Source organism: Budorcas taxicolor, chromosome 8 (genome assembly GCF_023091745.1).
Source record: "Budorcas taxicolor isolate Tak-1 chromosome 8, Takin1.1, whole genome shotgun sequence".
In the NCBI taxonomy this organism is placed as follows: Eukaryota; Metazoa; Chordata; class Mammalia; order Artiodactyla; family Bovidae; genus Budorcas; species Budorcas taxicolor.
Genome location: NC_068917.1, coordinates 33,759,641 through 33,777,797, shown reverse-complemented (window position 1 = coordinate 33,777,797; position 18,157 = coordinate 33,759,641).

Genomic DNA, 18,157 nt, shown 5'->3' with positions numbered 1-18,157 from the left:
AAAAAAAAAAGATAAGTTTGAAGAATAAAAGAATCTGCCAAGGAATGATCAGCCTGAAAAATACTGAGCCTAATGAAGGTGAGTTTTCTGGTCACTGATGTGGGAAAGATTGAAGGCAGGAAGAGAAGGGGCCGACAGAGGATGAGATGGTTGGATAACATCACCGACTCAATGGACATGAGTTTGAGAAAGCTCTGGGAGCTGGTGATGGACAGGGAAGCCTGCCATGCTGCAGTCCCTAGGGCCATAAAGAGTCAGACATGACTGAGCAACTGAACTGGACTGATGTGGCATGTGGTGTTGCAGAATGGGAATCACTGATCAAGTTTGGCATGTAAAAATTTTCTTTTCTACAACCTAATATTCTTTCTTATTCAAAATACTTGTTCAGTTCCTTTAAGAAACCTTGTTAAACCTATTGTGGCTTTTAAGTACTTTGGGAAGGAGAAACCCTACCTCACTTGTACTAAATCTTGAAACTCTCTCCCTTGGACCTTAATATCCAGTTTCCTGTGTGTTTTATTAGCAAGTCTTAAAAAAAAAAAACCCTGTCTAATCGTCTTATGGTTGTAAAAGTTTATTTGTAAGTTCATTTATTTGAACTTGGAATTGATTTGTTTTTGTTGCAACAACATTATAAGCCAAGAGTCACAAATTTTAGTATCTACAGGAAAACAGGCAGGTTACTTAAGTGACTGAGGCAGGGCCAAATATCAGACAATAGAGGGTATGGGACAGTGATGAATAGGAGAGCACAGATCTCCATGGGAGGCACTCTAATTCTCATTAACAATAACAAAAACATTGCTAGCCAAACTAAATAAGACTGCAGATCAGATTTCTGCCAACATGCCATCTTGATTAAAAATGCCATGTGACTTGTAGATTAGTCCCCAAAGCCTTTCTACCCTTTAACCATTGTAAAATAAAAGAGTACTTTACTGCATCTTTAATAACCTAGATTTTGAAGTTCTCCATTTGCAAAGTCAAGCTTTATACTCAAAACTAAAATGATCTCAACAAAATACTGTCCCCTCAGAGTTGATGTCTGAGTAGCTCCCAAATCTCCTACTTGAGACACATTAGGTGTCTTTCTTAGTTCCTCATTTTGTGGGGAAAGAATTCAGTCTTTCACTATTAAGTATCAATATAAAGTTAGCTATAGGACTTTTGTAGATGTGCTTTATGACATTGAGTAAGTTCTTCTCTAGAACTACTTTTTCACATTTATAACTGAATGGATGTTGAATTTTGTCAAATGCTCTTCCTGCATCAATGGATATGATCATGTGATATTTATTCTTTATTCTTTTAATATAGCAGGTGACTTTGAATGATATTGAACCAGCCTTGTATTCTTGGAATAAACCCGCTTGGTTGAGGTACATAAATCTTTGCGTATGTTTCCAAGTTTCATTTTCTAATATTTTGTTAAAGATTTTTTAAAAATCTATAGTCAATAGGAATAGTGGTGTATAACTGTGTTTTGTTGTTTTCTTGGTATTAGGGTAATACTAGCTTCATTTGGAGAAGGAAATGGCAACCCACTCCTGTATTCTTGCCTGGAGAATCCTGTGGACATAGGAGCCTGGTGGGCTGCTGTCCATGGGGTCTCACAGAGTCGGACACGACTGAAGTGACTTTGCATGCAGCATGCATTGGGGAAGGAAATGGCAACCCAATGCAGTATTCCTGCCTGGAGAATTCCAGGGATGGAGGAACCTGGTGGGCTGCCATCTATGGGGTCGCACAGGGTCGGAAATGACTGAAGCGACTTAGCAGCAGCAGTAGCAGCAGCAGCAGAAGCAGCTTCATGACACAAATTGGAACCTGTATCTTTATCTTCTATTTTCCATAGGGTTCTCAGTCTGTTTGGGCTGCTATCACAGACTGGCTGGCTGATAAACAATAGAACTTTATTTCTCACAGTTCTGAAGGCTGGAAGTCTGAGATCAGGGTGCTAACAACAGTTGGGTGAGCACTCTCTTCTCCTTGCAGACTTCTTGCATCCTCACAGGGTGGAAAGGTCTGGGGAGCTCCATGGGATCTCTTTTGTAAGAGTATTAATCTCATTGTGAGGGTTCTGCTCTTATGACTTAATCTCATTTCAAAGTTCAGTTCAGTTCAGTTCAGTCACTCAGTCATGTCCGACTCTTTGCGACCCCATGAATTGCAGCACGCCAGGCCTCCCTGTCCATCACCAACTCCTGGAGTTCACTCAAACTCATGTCCATCGAATACCTGCCTCCTAACACCATCATGCTGGGCATTATGATTGCAGCATGTGAAGTATGGGGGGACACAAACCCTGAGGTCAGAGCAAGTAAATTGTGGAGAAATGGAGCTACTTCTTTAAAGTTTGGCGGAATTCTCCAGTAAAACTACTTGGGCCTGTGGATTTCTATTTTGGAAAATTTTTTAATTAGCAGTTCAATATTCAATAGTTAAAGGACTATTCAAATGATCTATTTACTATTACATGTGTTTTGGTAACTTGAATTTTCCGAGGGATTGGTACATTTTATCTAAATTGTCAAATTTATGTGCATAGATCTGTTTGTGATATTACCTTACTATCTGTGATGTCTGCACAGTCTGTAACGATAGCTCTGTTTCATTAGTAATTTGTGTCCTCTCTTCTTCTGTTGGTTAGTCTTGCTAGAGGAGTGCGAATTTTATTAACTTCTTCAAAGAATCAACTATTTGTTTCATTGATTTTCTCTACTGCTTCTGTTTTCAATTTCATGGATTACTGCTCTTGTGTTTCTTATTTCTCTGCTTCCATTGGCATTATTTTTGCTTACCTTTCTTTTTAACTTTTAAGTAGTTTAGATGAAAGCTTAGATCACTGATTTGAGATTTTTCCTCTTCTCCAATGTATGTTTTTGAGGCTATAAATTTCCTTCTTAGCATGATTTTAGCTGTGGCTCACAAAATTTTTATACTTCCATTTTCATTCAATTAAGTGTATTTTTCAAAATTTCCTTTGAGACTCTTCTTGGATCTACTTGCAAGTGTGTTTTTAAGTGTTTAGAGATTTTCTGCTTTCTTTTTATTGTTGTTTTTTAGTTTGATTATTTCAATCCGATTGATTTCATTGTACATCCATGTGATAACATATGCTATAGAGTTTAAATTTTTAAAAAATTGTTGAGGCTTGATTTCTGGCCCTGGGTATGGTCTGTTTTGGTGTATGTGCATTGAACACTTGAAAGGAATGCATATCATGGTTTTGGGGGGTGGCATGTTCTATAAACGTCAATTTGATTTTGTTGGTAAAGATCTTTTGGAATTCCTCCATATCCTTGCTACTTTTATGTGTACTTGTTCTGCTAATTGTTGATAAGCGGGTTTTTTTTTCTTTTCTATTATAGTTTATTACTTGATAGTGAATGTAATTCCCTTTGGTATATGTAGATCCTGTTTATCTTTTTTTAAAATATTTGAGTATAGTTTATTAACAATTTTGTGATAGTTTCAAGTGTACAGAAAAGTGATTCAGTTATACCTTTTTTCCATTTAGGTTGTTACATAACATTAAGCAGAGTTCTCTGTCCTATATAGTAGGTCCTTGCCGGTTATCTATTTTACATATATTAGGTACACATGTCCAGTTCTAACTGTTGCTTCCTGATCTGCATACAGATTTCTCAAGAGGCAGATCAGGTGGTCTGGTATTCCCATCTCTCTCAGAATCTTCCACCGTTTATTGTGATCCACACAGTCAAAGGCTTTGGCATAGTCAATAAAGCAGAAATAGATGTTTTTCTGGAACTCTCTTGCTTTTCCATGATCCAGCAGATGTTGGCAATTTGATCTCTGGCTCCTCTGCCTTTTCTAAAACCAGCTTGAACATCAGGAAGTTCATGGTTCATGTATTGCTGAAAGCAACAGTTAGAACTGGACATGGAAAAACAGACTGGTTCCAAATAGGAAAAGGAGTACGTCAAGGCTGTATATTGTCACCCTGCTTATTTAACTTATATGCAGAGTACATATGAGAAATGCTGGGCTGGAGGAAGCACAAGTTGGAATCAAGATTGCCGGGAGAAATATCAATAACCTCAGATATGCAGATGACACCAGCCTTATGGCAGAAAGTGAAGAGGAACTAAAAAGCCTCTTGATGAAAGTGAAGGAGGAGAGTGAAAAAGTTGGCTTAAAGCTCTACATTCAGAAAACGAAGATCATGGCATCTGGTCCCATCACTTCATGGGAAATAGATGGGGAAACAATGGAAACAGTGTCAGACTTTATTTTTTTGGGCTCCAGAATCACTGCAGATGGTGACTGCAGCCATGAAATTAAAAGACGCTTACTCCTTGGAAGGAAAGTTATGACCAACCTAGATAGCATATTCAAAAGCAGAGATATTACTTTGTCGACTAAGGTCTGTCTAGTCAATGTTATGGTTTTTCCTGTGGTCACGTATGGATGTGAGAGTTGGACTATGAAGAAGGCTGAGCGCCGAAGAATTGATGCTTTTGAACTGTGGTATTGGAGAAGACTCTTGACAGTCCCTTGGCTGCTAAGTCGCTTCAGTCATGTCTGACTCTGTGCGACCCCATAGACGGCAGCCCACCAGGCTCCCCCATCCCTGGGATTCTCTAGGCAAGAATACTGGAGTAGGTTTCCATTTCCTTCTCCAATGCATGAAAGTGAAAAGTCAAAGTGAAGTCGCTCAGTCGTGTCTGACTCTTCACGACCCCATGGACTGCAGCCTACCAGGCTCCTCCGTTCATGGGATTTTCCAGGCAAGAGTACTGGAGTGGGGTGCCATTGCCTTCTCCAAAGAGTCCCTTGGACTGCAAGGAAATCCAACCAGTCCATTCTGAAGGAGATCAGCCCTGGGATTTCTTTGGAAGGAATGATGCTAAAGCTGAAACTCCAGTACTTTGGCCACTTCATGCAGAGTTGACTCATTGGAAAAGATTCTGATGCTGGGAGGGATTGGGGGCAGGAGGAGAAGGGGATGACAGAGGATGAGATGGCTGGATGGCATCACTGACTCGATGGGTGTGAGTCTGAGTGAACTCCGGGAGTTGGTGATGGACAGGGAAATCTGGCGTGCTGCGATTCATGGGGTCCCAAATTGTCAGACACGACTGAGTGACTGAAATGAACTGAACTGAACTATCCCTTCTCCCCATACTTCCCCCTGGTAACCATAAGCTCATTCTTCAAGTCTGTGAGTCTGTTTCTGTTTTGTAAATAAGTTTATTTGTATCCTTTCTTTTTAGATTAAGCATATATCATATGATACTTGTCTTTCTCTGAATCATTTCACTCCTTATGACAATCTCTAGGTCCATCCGCTGCAAATGACATTGTCTCAGTCTTGTTAGTGGATGAATAATCTGTTGTATGTTTGTACCACATCTTCTTTATCTGCTTCTCTGGTGATACACAATTTAGGTTGTTTCCATGTCTTGTTTATTGTAAATATTGCTGCAGTGAGCACTGGGGTGCATGTATCCTTTTGGACCATGTTTTTCTCTGCATATAACCCAGGAGTAGAATTGCAGGATCATATGGTAACTATTTTTAGTTTTTTAAGGAACCTCCATACTGTTTTCCACAGTGGCACTACCAACAGTGTAGGAGGGTTCCCTTTTCTACACATCCTCTCTAGCATTTATTGTTTGTGGATTTTTTGATGAAAGCCATTCTGACTATTATGAGGAAATATCTTATAGTTTTAACTTGCATTTCTCTAATAATTAGTGATGTTGAACGTATTTTCATGTGCCTCTTGGCCATATGTATGTATTCTTTGGAGAAATATCTATTTAAGTAATCTGTCCATTTTTTCAATTGGCTGAGAGAAGTGTTTTGATATTCTCATACATAACTGTAAATTTTACTGTTGCTCATTCCAGTTCTATTTCACATATCTTATAGCTCTGTTATTTGGTACATACACACTTAGGATTTCTATATTTTCATGGTGGATTGACTGATTTATCACATAATATCTTCATCTGTCTCTGGTAATTTCCTTTGTTCTAATGACTCTTTAATTCAATATTAATATAATAACTCCTGCCTTCCTTTGTTTAATGTTCACATAATATAAAATGTTCCCTAGTCAATCCTCAAGGAAATCAATCCTGAATAATCATTGAAAGGGCTGATGCTGAAGCTGAAGCTCCAATACTTTGGCCACCTGATGTGAAGGGCTGACTCATTAGAAAAGACCCTGATGCTGGGAAAGACTGAAGACAGGAGAAGGGGACAACAGAGGATGAGATAGTTGGATGGTACCACCGACTCGATGGACAAGATCTTGAGCAATCTCCAGGAGATGGTGAAGGACAGGGAAGCCTGGTATGCTGCAGTTCACAGGGTTGCAGAGTTGGACATGACATGACTGAGCAACTGAACAACATATTGTTATACTGAGGATTTTGAAGATAACACGTACATGGATCATGTCTTAATACTCTACCAATCTCTATCTTTTAATTGGTATACTTATGCCATTTCATTTAATATAATTATTGATGTCTAAGGTTCAAGTGTGCATTCTAATTTTTATTTTCCACTTGTATCCCTGTTTTTTGTTTTTCTGATGTTTCCCCTAACTTCTTGTAGGTTAAAAAATTTTAGATTCCAATTTTTGATATATTTATAGTATTTTTGAGTGTGTCTCTTTTCATATCTTTTTTTGGTGCATTCATAATATGTATATAACTTACACAGACCACTAGTGTCATCATTTACCCAGCTCAGCTGAAATATGGAAAACTAATCTCCCTATACCCTCCTGCATTTTTAATATGATTGTTGTAAATATTTCCTCTACATACCACAATGACAATATTATATTTTTGTTTCAGCTATCAAACATAATGTAGAAAACACAATATGAAAAAGAAAGTTGATTTTATTTATCCATATTTTGCTTATTATGTACTTTCTTCCTAATATTTAAAGATAGCATCTTTTATCATTTCTGTTTAGAAAAATTCTTTTAAGGTAGATCTTGATGGAAAATTCTCTTGCTTTTTCTTCATCTAAAGATACATTAATTTTCACCCTTATTTCTGAAAGATATTTTTACTGGACATAAAATTTTGTATTAACAGTTCTTTTCTTTCTGCATATGAAAAATTTCTGACCTCCAAATTATTGTGATGGAACTTAACTATAATTCAGATCTTTTTTTTTTTAAATCAGTGGATAAGTTGTGAAAGAGAAATTATATCTTTTAAGACTTTATTCCTTGCTTTTAGTTGTCTTAAGTTTGATATTTCTTTGTGTGGAATTCTTCGGGTTGGTGATTTGGGGTGTTTACTTGGCCTCTTGAATTCATAAGTTTGTGTCATTTGCTAAATATGAGAAGCTTCGGTTGCAATTCTTCGAGTCTTTTCAGTCCTGCTCTCTCTCTTTTCTGCATCTAGGACTCTAATGACACAAATGTTCAATCTTTTGTTATAGTATCACAGCTTTCTGAGGTTATTTTTATTTTTCAGTGTTTTCTCTGTGTTATTTAGGAAGCATAAATTCTATCACTTATTTTCAAGTTTGCTGTTTCTTTCTTAAATGCCCTCCATCGTGGATTCATCTTGCTGTTGATCCTATCCAGTTTCTATTTTTTTAATTATTATTATATTTTTCAGTTCAAAATTTCTTTTTGGTTCCTTTTTATATCTGCGTATTTTCCATTTCTTTCCTGAGATTATCTATTTTTCATTTCTTCAAGTACATTTCTAATTGCTTACTAAAGCATTCTTATCATAGATGCTTTAAATCTTAATTACAGAATTCAAGTCTCTTCCCTTATGGCTCAAATGCAAGAATTGCATCTATTGGCTTTTTTTAAATTATTATTATTCAGTTTAGAACTTCACTATGATGAGTGACTTTTACTGAAACAGAAATTTTAATATTCTGTTATAATATTCTAAATCTTACTCAGACATATTTTATCTGGCTGTCCATGATAATGCTATGCCAAATGAAGGGAGGTGCTGCCTTATTACTGACTGTTGGAAGTTCAGGTTCCCCACTTAGCCTCTATTGACATAGAAAGGAGTGCTCCTTGTTATAAAGGGGTGGAAATGGGTGCACAGACATCTCATGTCATCTCCACCAACACAAGTAAGGAGGATCAGGACTTTATTTTTCCAAGTGAAGATGACAAAAGTTCCGGCTGTATACTCAATGTTCTCTAATATCACCTGTGTGTGGATTTGCACAGGGAGGGAGGATTCTATTTACTTTTCATACTCTTTTTATTTTGTTTTATATATAATACCCAAGGCTTTGAGTTGCACTTAGTAATAGGAATAAGGAAAAACTGGTCTACTCCATCTTCTGATAGGAAGCTCCTCTACTAGCTCCTTTAAGTCATGTTTTAGTCTATGTTTGTGAATTTAAACTTGTTTCTCATCTTTGTAATGATTTAATTTGCTCTTCATATTTTCTCTGAGCCCTGCAGGCCCATTATTCATTTCTCTGTTAATTTCTAATCTATATTTTGAAATATTTTGGTAATTTTCCTGGTAGTGAATTCTCTTCTTCTAATTTTGATCATGCTATCAGTGTACTATTATATTTTTATTACTCAATGTTTTTATGTACAACTTCAAGGGTCTATTATACACACCATAATTGGTTATAATACACATAATCCAGAAATGACAACTTGGGAGAAAGAAAAGGGAAAAACAGGCATCTCAACAGCAACACATTTGCTTTGAATGATAATATGTATTATCACAGGAATAAATTAAAACAGTAATAAGAATGTGAAAGAAGGTAGTGAGATCAGCAAGTTGGTGGAATAGAAATTCCCAGACATACCTTCTACCATGAGGACACTAATTCAACAACATAGCAATTTCATATGTGAGAAATCTTTTAGGTCAGTTAAGAGTTTCCTTTATCTCCAGACAAATGTAAAACTAACTATATAGAAGCTAATAGGAAAATTTCTGGTACAGTTTCACCATAGTCCCTTCCTCTGGCACAGTGCTCCATGATCATGAGGAAATTCCAAGTTTCTAGCTTATTCCTGGGGAGAGAACATGAAGACTGGACTCTTCCCCAAATGTCCTGACTCTATGGAGGTGAGGGGGGCTGCTTGAAAGACTAGGTTCTTTCTTAGCTGTCCCAGAGGGTCCCAGCATACAGTGGACTGGGGGTTACTAAGAGCAAAATAATAATAATAATAACTAGACAACTTGCTGCTGCTTCAGAAAAAATGAAAAGATCAGTGGTTGCCAGGAATAATGTGTAAGGGAGAGACAAACAGACAGAACACAGAAGAGTTTTATAGCAGTAGCTACTCTCTGTGATACTATAATGATGGATACATGTCATTATACATTTGTCAAAACACATAGAATGTACCGCATCAAGTGCAAATGTAAACTACAGACTTTGGATGATTATATGTCAATGCGGATTCATCAATGGTAACAAATGTACCTCTCTGGTGGAAGATGTTGATAATGGTATAGGCTGTGCATTTGTAGGGGCAGTATATGAGATATTTCTGCACCTTCCCCTCAACTTTTCTGTGAAACTTAAACAGCTGTAAAAAATTTGTGTTTAAAAAGTGAGGGAGAGATACAGACTTTTTCAGATAAGTAAAAGCTCAAGGGAGATCATCACTACTACGATCTGCTTATAAGTGCTAACATGAGTCCTTCAAGTTGAAAGATAGTAGATAGCAGCACAAAAGCATAGGAAAATATAAAGCTCACTGGCAGAGATAAATATATAGACAAATATATAATACTATAATGGTGATGCATAAATAACTTTTAATTCTGACACAGAAGTTAAAAACTAAAAGTGTAAAAACAAACAGCTACAAAAATACGTTAATGGATATATAATATTGTATAATTTGTGACACCAACAACATAAAATATGGTGGTGGGAGAAAAACAAAAGTGTTTTCATATGCAACTGAATTCAAGAAGTTATCAGCTTAAAAGAGATTGTTATGTTTTGTGTAAGCATGAAAGCCCATGACAATCACAAAATACCTATAGAAAATACACAAAAGAGAACAAGAAAAGTATCAAAACATATCACTACAAAAAAAATCAATGAAACACAAAGAAAGAAAGTGAAGAAAATAAGAACAAAAGAACTATATGACAGACAGAAAACAACTGACAAAATGGTAATAGTAAGTCTTTCTCTATCAATAGTAACTTTAAATGTAAATAGATTGAACCCCTTCTTCTAAAGACGTAAAGTGACATACTGGATTAGACAACAACAACATCCAATCATATGATATCTACAAGGACTCCTTCTGGATTTAAGGATAAATCTTTTACACTTTTAGTGTAAAAGTGAAAGGATGGAAAAATATTCCATGCAAATAGTAACACAAAGAGAACAGGGGTGGACAAAATTATATCATACAAATTTACTTTAATTTAAAAACTGTCATAAAAGACAAAAAAAGGATATTTTATCATGATAAAAGGGTCAATTCACCAGAAAGATATAATAATTATAATTATATAAGTATCCAACACCAGAACAGCTATACATGTGAAGCAAGCACTGACAAAATTAAAAGGGCTTAGACAACATAATGTTAGCAGATTTAAATATTCCACTTTCAATAATGGTTGGAATATCCAGACAGATCATTAAGAAAACAGAATAGTTAAATAACACTAGAGTAAATGAACCAAACAGACATATACAAAATGTATACAGTCTTAGCTAGACCAAAAGTAAAAGAGAGAAGATTCAGATAATATGAAAAATTTTAAAAGACCCAATATAACTAAAGTGACAGATAAGTACAGGATCTTAAATAACAACTATCAGCACCTATATATGTGCACAAATCATATAATATAGAAGAAACAGATAATTTCCCAGAAACATACAACCTACCAACAAGAATCATAAAGATGTACAAATTCTGAACAGACCTATAACTAATGGTAGAGTGAAACAGTACTCAATAATCTTTCAACAAAGAGAAGCCTAGGACTAATGGCTTCACTGGTGAGTTTTACCAAATATTTTGTGGAAGAATTAACACCAATCCTTCCCAACCTCTTCCAAAAATTTGAAGATCACGGAATATTTCCAAATTCATTTTATGAGGACTTCATTATCTTGATAACAAAAGCAGAAAAAGACACTATTAGAAAAGAAAACTATAGGTTGATATCCCTAATGAATAGAGATGCAAAAACCCTCAATAAAGTGTTGATACTAGTAAACTGAATTCAACAGCACATTAAAAGGATTATACACCATGGCCAAACAGGTATATCCCTGGAATGCAAAGATGTTTCAACAAATGAAAACAAATCAATGTAATAAAGCACATTAATAGAATGAAGAATGAAAATCACCTGATTATCTCAATAAATGCAGAAAAACCATTTGACAAAATTCAACAAACTTTCATTATAAAGAAACTCAACAAGCTAAAAATAGAAAGATGTTACCTCAATATAATGAAGACCATGTGCAGTTGATCCTTGAAATATGCAAGGGTTAGGGGGGCTACTTACCTGGACAATCAAAAATCCATATAGGTCATACCTTGGTAGCTGGGGGGGATTGGTTATAGGAACTGCTGCAGACACCAAAATCCATAGATATTCAAGTCCCATAGTCAGTTCTCCATATCTGCAGTCCTGCATCTGTGGATTCAACCAACATTGATCATATAGTACTCTATTTATTGAAAAAAAAATCCAGGTATATATAGAATCATGCAGTTTAAATCCATGTGCTTCAAGGTTCAACTGTATGTGAAAAGCCTACGGCTAGATCATACTTAGTGAAAAACTGAAATCTCTTCCTCTAAATCAGGAACAAGGCAAGGATGTCCACTTTGACCACTTCTATTTATATAGTATTGGAAATCCTAGCCAGAGCAATTAGGCAAGAAAAATAAATAAAAACATTCTAATCATAAAGAAAGAAGTAAACTTAAACTTATGTTTGTAGATGAGATGCTGCTATATGTAGAAAAGCCTAAAGAGTCCACAAAAAGTTGTTAGAATTAATGTATCCAATAAAATTGTAGGGCACAAAATAGACATTAAAATTTTGTTGTGCTTTTTACCGAATACCAATAAGCAATCTGAAAATTAAACTAAGAAAATAATCTCTTTTATAATAACATCAAAAAGAATAAAATACTTAGGAATAAACAACCACTAGTCAAATATTTGTACAAGGGAACTATAAAACATTGCTGATAGAAATTAAAGACATAGAAAAACAGTAAGACAGGCTGAATTTATGAATTGGAAGACTTAATATTGTTCAAATATCTGTAAACCAAAGTAAACTATAGATTCAATGCAATTCCTATAAAAATCCCAAAAGCTTTCTTTAACAAAAATAGAAAAAAAAATTCTTCAGATTCATATGGAACTACAAAAGACAACAAATAGCCAAGTAATCTTGAGAAAGAACAAATTGACATCTCACACCTCTGATTTAAAGTATACGTAACTTGTAAGAGGAAGAAATAAGAATATTCTCTAACATCAGATACAAAAGTAAACTCAAAATGGATTAAAGACCTAAATGTAAGATTAGATACTATAAAACTCCTAGAAGGAAACATAGGCAAGATACTCTCTGACATAAATTACAGCACTATTCTTTTTGGACCCATCTCCTAAAGTAATGGAAACAAAAGCAAAAGTAAACAAATGGAACCTAATTATACTTAAAAGCTTTTACATAGCAAAGGAAACCATAAACAAAACAAAAAGATAATCTATAAAATAGAAGAAAATATTTGCAAATGATATGACCAATAAGGGATTAATCTCCAAATTATACAAACTCCTCATACAGTTCAATATCAAAAGAACAACCCAATTACAAAATGAGCAGAAGACCTAAATAGACATTTCTCCGAAGAAGACATACAGATGGTCAAAAGGCACATTAAAAAATGCTTACTGTGGTTAACTATTAGAGAAATGCCAATCAAAATGGAAATGAGGTATCACCACACATCAGTCAGGATGAACATCAGAAAGTCTATAATACATGCTGGAAAGGGTGTTTAGAAAAAGGTAACCTCTTACACTGTTGGTGGGACTGTAAATCAAGTATAGTCACCATGAAAAACAGTATGGAGTTTTCTTAAGAAAAACTAAAATTAGAGTTATTGTATGATCCAGAAATCCCACTCTTGGGCATGTAACTAGATAAGTCAAAAGTCTAATTTGAAAATATTCATCCATCCCAATGTTCATCACAGCACTATTTATAGTAGCCAAGAAATGAAAGCAACCTAAATGTCCATCAAGGGATAAATGAATAAAGATGAGGTGGGGTGTGTGTGTGTATATATATATATATATATATACTCACACACACACACACAAATACACCGACATATATCACTATATCACTATATATATATACACACACACATATATACCACTGTACATATGTGTGTGTGTGTGTGTGTGTGTGTATACACACACATGTAATGCAGTAGTGGTGGTTTAGTCCCTAAGTCATGTCCAGTTCTTGTGACCTCATGGACTGACTGCAGCCCACCAGGCTCCATTGTCCATGGAATTTCCCAGGCAAGAATACTGGAGTGGGTTGCCATTCCCTTCTCCAGGGGATCTTCCCGAGCTCGGGATCAAACCCAATCACAGCAAATTCTTTACCACCTGAGCCACTAGGGAAGTCCTAATGGAATACTACTCAGCCATAAAAAATGAAATAATGCCATTTACAGCAATATGGGGAGAAGGCAATGGCAACCCACTCCAGTATTCTTGCCTGGAAAAATCCCATGGATGGAGGAGCCTGGTAGGCTGCAGTCCCTGGGGTCTCTGCAAGCCAGACACAACTGAGTGGCTTCGCTTTCACTTTTCACTTTCATGCATTGGAGAAGGAAATGGCAACCCACTCCAGTGCTCTTGCCTGGAGAAGCCCAGGGATGGGAGAGCCTGGTGGACTGCCGTCTGTGGGGTTGCACAGAGTCAGACACGACTGAAGTGACTTAGCAGCAGCAGCAGCAATATGGATGAACCTAGAGATGATCATACTAAGTGAAATGAGTCAGATAAATATAAATTTATATGATATCACTTATATGTGGAATCTAAAACTATGATACAGATGAACTTATTTATAAAACAGTGATAGATTCACAGACATCAAAAACAAACTCATGGTGATCAAGGGGGAGGGATAAATTAGAAGTTTGGGATTAACAGTGAACACTACTACATGTAAAATAGATAGACAAACATTATGCACTGTATAGTATAGGACACTATATTCAATTTCTTATAATAGCCTATAATGAAAAATAGCCTGAAAAAGAATATACATACCCACACACACACTCATATACATTTAAAACTGAGTCATTCTGCTGTATACCTGCTACTAACATATTGTAAATTGATTATATAACCATTAAAGCTAAACTTCAAAAAAATTATAATTCATTACATGCTAATTTTTATATATTTCAGGGTTCATATTTTTGCATAGGCATACCCAACTTTCCTATCACCAGATGTTGAAAAGACTATTTTTTCTCCAGTGAATTTTCAGTTGGGTGCATAAATACGAATCAATTTCTAGATTCTGTAGGTTCTATTAATCTATTGGTCTATCTTTATGCAACACTCCACTGTTTTGATTATTATACAGTGACTTTAATATTTGGAGTTAGGAAGAAGTTCTATAACTTTGTTTTCCTTTTCAAAGTTATTTTGCCTATTCCAGACATCTTACATTGCATTTCTACAATAATTTTAGAATCAGTTTAAAAATATCTACAGATAAACTGAGCTGATATTTTGATTGAGATTGCATTGACTCTACATGTTAATTTAAAAAGGATGGACATCTAAAAAAATTGTATCATTTGACTCATAAACATTGTATATCTCTCAATTTGTTTCCATCTTCTTTAATTTCTCTCAATGATGTCTTACAGTTTTCTATACATTGACCTTGCACAATCTTTGTCAGTTTGATCCCAAAGCATTTTATATTTGTTATACAGTGTTGAATGGTATTTTTAAAATTTTAATTTCCCATTGTTTTTTATTTATTTGTTTAATTTTGCAAACTGACCTTATATTCCATAACCTTACTAAATTCATGTTTTATTTCTAGTAGCTTTTTTTTAGAATTCATATTTTCTTTATAGAAGGTCATGCTGTTTGTGAATAAAGACTGTTCTCATCTGGTGGTTCAACTGGGAAAGAATTGCTTCCAAGCACACTTAGGTTGTTGTAGGAATTCATTCAGAGGTCATCCTCAGCTGCAAGATGTCACTTCTAACTCAGTGGTTGCTCACTCACTTAAGCCAAGAAGAAGAATATCTAGAGCAAGTCTATCTTCATGGAAAACAGAGGCTTATATAGATAAGGTTTTTATAACTAGAGTGATGTCCTGTGACCTTTGTTAAAGTCAAGTCATTAGAAATAAGTCACAGGTCTTGCCACACTTAAGGGGAGATTACACAAAAATGCAAATACTAGAAAGTAAGGATTACTGAGGATCATCTAGGGCCTGTCTACCACAGATTATGACATAAAACAGTAGTATTCTGGATTCTAAGTGTTTTGTTCTTAGGCATAGGAGCGAGTTGTGTGTGTGTCTTCTGTGTGTCTATGCCTGTATTTCTTAATTTCTTAAAGGGAAAATGATCAGTCCCTCTGGGTTGTAGCCATTTCCATTTACAATTTTCATCTCTCTCCTTCAAAATTCACATTTGCAATGGCTAGTTTATGGTCAACTTGGCTAGGTTATCATACTCCATCATTTAATCAAGTGCTAGTCTCAGTGATACTGAGAAAGTGTCTTGTAGATGTGGTTCAGTTCAGTTCAGTCTCTCAGTCATGTCTGACTCTTTGCAACCCCATGAATTGCAGCATGCCAGGCCTCCCTGTCCATCACCAACTCCCAGAGTTCACTCAGACTCACGTCTATCGAGTCCATGATTCCATCCAGCCATCTCATCCTCTGTCATCCCCTTCTCCTCCTGCCCCCAATCCCTCCCAGCATCAGAGTCTTTTCCAATGAGTCAACTCTTTGCATGAGGTGGCCAAAGTACTGGAGTTTCAGCTTTAGCATCATTCCTTCCAAAGAAATCCCAGGGCTGACCTTCTTCAGAATGGACTGGTTGGATCTCCTTGCAGTCCAAGGGACTCTCAGGAGTCTTCTCCAACACCACAGTTCAAAAGCATCAATTGTTTGGCGCTCAGCTTTCTTCACAGTCCAACTCTCACATCCATACATGACTACTGGAAAAACCATAGTCTTCACTAGACAGACCTTAGTTGGCAAAGTAATGTCTCTGCTTTTGAATATGCTATCTAGGTTGGTCATAACTTTTCTGTAGATGTGGTTAAAACCTACAAATCAGCTGACATTAAATAAGTGAGACTTTACTGCATAATGTAGGTGAACTTCATCCTATCGGTTGAAGGTCTTCAAAAACAGATATCCCAAAGGAGACATTCTGCTTCAAACCAGCAGCATCAACCCCTGCCTGATTTTCAACCTAATGGTCTCTCCAGATTTCAAACTTGACAGAATCCACAACTGCATGAAACAATCCTTAAAATGAATCTCTTAATATCTAAAACATAATCATAAACATAAAATATATTGCAAAGTTTTAGTAATCAAAATAATACAGCATTAGCATAAACAGGTACACAGACCAATAGAATTATATAAACAGCCCAGAAATAAACTCATACTTACATGTAAGGTCAACTAATATTTAACAGGGGTGACAAGAATACATATGGAGAAAGAATAGTTCCTAATAAATGGTGCTGGGAAAACTGTGTGCTCACACGCAAAAGAATGAAATTAGACTTATGTTACACCACACACAAAAATCAACTCAAAATGGATTAAAAACTTTAACTCACAATCTCTTAGAAAAAAATATAAGGAAAAAGCTTTATAACATTTGTCTTGGCAATGATTTCTTGGATATAGCATCAAAACACAAGAAATCAAAGCAAAAATAAACAAGTAGGAGTACATCAAACCAAAAGCTTATGCATAGGAAAGAAATCAGAGAGAGAAAAGCAGCAGAGTAAATTAGTGGCATGCATCCTAATTTGCTCAGTCATGTCCGACTCTTTCCGACTTCATGGACTATACCCACCAGTTTCCTCTGTTGGTGAAATTTTCCAGGCAAGAACTGGAGTGGGTTGCCATTTCCTTCTCAAAAATTAATGGAGTATAAGGCAATTTACAGAATGTGAGAAAATATTTACAAACCATATATCTGATAATAGGTTAATATTCAAAATATAAAAGGGAATCCTGCAACTCAATGGGGAAGTCCTTAGCAAAAAACAAGAAATCTAATTTAAAAAGTAAACAAAAGTTGGACATTTCTGTGGTGGAAACATATAAATGATCAACGGGTATATGAAAGGATACTCAACATTACTAATTACCAGGAAAATGCAAATCAAAATTACAGTGAAATATTATCTCACACCTGTTAGAATAATAATTATTTAAAATGAAAATAATCTGTTGGGAAGGAAGTGGACAAATTGTAACCTGGTGCACTGTTGGTGGTGCATATGGAGAATAGTAAAGGGATTCTTCAAAATCTTAAAAATAGATTAATCCAGCAATCCTATTCTAGGTATTTATCCAAAAGAATTGAAGTCAGATCTCAAAAAGACAGCTACACTTCCATGTTCTTTGTAGCATGGCTCACAAGAGTCAAAAGGTGGAAACAATCTAAATGTCCATTGACAGATGAATGCATTAAGAAAATATGGTGTTTTTTTTTAAATATATATATACATACACACATACAGATACACATATACACAATGGACTATTATTCTGCCATAAAAGGAAAAAAAAAATTCTGTCATATGGCCTAATGGGGATGAATCTTGGGGATATTAAGCTCAGTAAAATGCTTATGCTCAATCACATGATTCTACTTATATGAGATATCTAAAGTAGTCAAATTCATTGAAGCAGAAAGGAGAATGTTGGTTGCCAAAAGCTGGAGTGGGGAGGGAAATGGGGAGTTGTTATTCTAATGAGATTAAAGTTTTGATCATGCAAGATGAGACAGTTGTAGAGATATTCTCTACAACACTGTGCTTAGTTCACAATACTGTACCATACACTTGAAAATGTAAGAAGGAAGATCTTATAT